We start from the raw sequence: 2,206 nt of genomic DNA, 5'->3' as shown, positions 1-2,206 counted from the left end.
TCTAGCCATATGTCTATACACTTGCTATCAGTTGTCGTCACTTCCCTTGATGTTGCACAGCCAATTAGCTTTGGTGGTAAACAACTTTGAGTTCCACCCACCTTACTTCCTCTTGGCGCCATTTTTGAATTGCCTTGTGTAACTAATTTCCCCACACACAACAGTGGAGACAAGGGCTGTTCAAAGTCATTGCATTGTGAAGTTAAGTTAGCTTCTTTTTTTTTTTTTAAAAAGTTAATTAACTTTAGCAAAGCACCCAAGAGTGATATATCTTTTGTGAGGACTTAGACATAGTTAAATACAACTCTTAGAGTACAGAGGTCCTACATGAGATATTAGTGCACAGTGACTCCTGTTGTTAATTTGACAATTAACACTCTTATATATGACATCAATGATCACCAGAGGCTCTTGACATGAGCTGCCTAGGCTATGGGGGGCTTTTGAATCTAAAGTTCATCAGTATTTAGACAAGGCCATAAGAAAAGTAGAAACTCTTTCCTCCTTTCAGAGAAAAGTATCTCCTTCTTTGATGACCACTTCTTTCCACTTTGGTCTCACTCACCAAAGACCTTCATGTAGGACATTTTTTAAAACAGTGTTTTGGATTTCCATACCTGAAATGCTCTTGTGGGCTTTTCAGCCAGACCAGAATGCCTTAGGGGCTGATTCTGAGGTCAAAGTGCTATTTAAAGTGATTGTCATTCTATGAGTCTTCTGTGTAGACTGCTCCCCATATTGGATCATTCACCTTTTTTTAATTCTATCTATTATTATTACCAAACCCTTAGTTCTATCCATATGATTACTTTAACACTTAAGATGATATTTTTATCATTCAGCTTAAGGAGATTTGGTATTCCCATGTCAAGTTCTTAAACTGTATCCTTAGAAGTAAGTCTGTAGGAATGTATGCAGAACTATATAGCTCTACTTACAAACTTCATACACTTCATAATTACAACTTTAGGAATATGGTGATTCTTCCCACTGTGCCCACCCTCCCACCCATGCTCCCAAACCCCTTTCTCCTTCCTCTCTTATTCCTATTCTTATTTTTAGAGATCTATTTTCAATTGACTTTATACACATACGTTTAGCTCTATGTTAATTGAAGAGTTCAATAAATAATATATAAAAAAAAGATGTTTCTCAACATTCAAGACAACGGCTTTTCAAGTCAATTACACTTCTACAGATTTCCTTTTAGGTCCTCTATTAGTTATCACAGATCAGGGAGAACATGGTGGTATTTGTCCCTTTGGGGATTATTTCACATAATATGATGTTTTTTATTCATTTTGTTGTAAATGACTGGATTTTTTTGCATTTTTTCAAACTCTTCATCTTCACAATCTAGTATTGATATGTGGTATTCTTTTTGGGGTGTCATGTTGTATTTTTTATTTTTTTCTTGAATTTGTGCATTTATTATTTGGCACTTGTGGAGATACTTGTTGGTTTCTCCTTGTTTTTTTGCTGTGGTGACTTTTATCTTTGGACTATGTCTGTGTGGATTAGTGGAGTTTCTGTTTTCAGGGAATACCTAGGATCATGTGGTAGGTGTGGCCAAGGAGCTCTGCTCTGTTCAGTTCTCCATGGTGCAAGGAGTTTTAAAGTGACACTCAGGTTGGTTGTGGTAAATCTCTTCTCTTTTTTTCTTTTCTTTTTTTTTAAATCAGATTGGAAGTTTTTCTTCTGTTAGTCTAGACTCAGCTCTTTTCCTCTCTTCAAAGGAGACCAGTGACTGGGTGTTAGCCCCAGTGGGTATAATACTTGTCCACACTTTCACAAAGACTGCACAAAAGATCTGTGCAGTCCTCAGTATAAGCAGATTTTCCAGCAATGTCCCTCACCAGGGAAAGAGAGCCCTGGTCATTAGAGCCTTCCACAGTGACTGCCCAAAGTCCTAACCACACCCGAGCATTCCCACATAGTCTCAGTGTTTTCAAAGCCCTGCGGTCTTGATGTTTTCACAGTCCTGGCACACAAGCCTCCCACAGTCACGAGCACCACGCCCACCATCAGTTCTCCTCGCCAGACTCAGGAATCTGCTTGACTGGTTGCTGGGTATGGACACAAGCTGGAACACAGCTGTTACGTATGTCAAAAATGGTGCCTACTCTGTATCAGCTTATTACAAGATACCATTGCAGGGTGATTGGGGAGAGATAAATGTGGCCCCCTTTTTCTCCTCTAGTTTTGC

This window comes from Lepus europaeus, chromosome X, assembly GCF_033115175.1.
Source record: "Lepus europaeus isolate LE1 chromosome X, mLepTim1.pri, whole genome shotgun sequence".
Taxonomy (NCBI): Eukaryota; Metazoa; Chordata; class Mammalia; order Lagomorpha; family Leporidae; genus Lepus; species Lepus europaeus.
Note: the sequence above shows the minus strand (reverse complement) of the source record.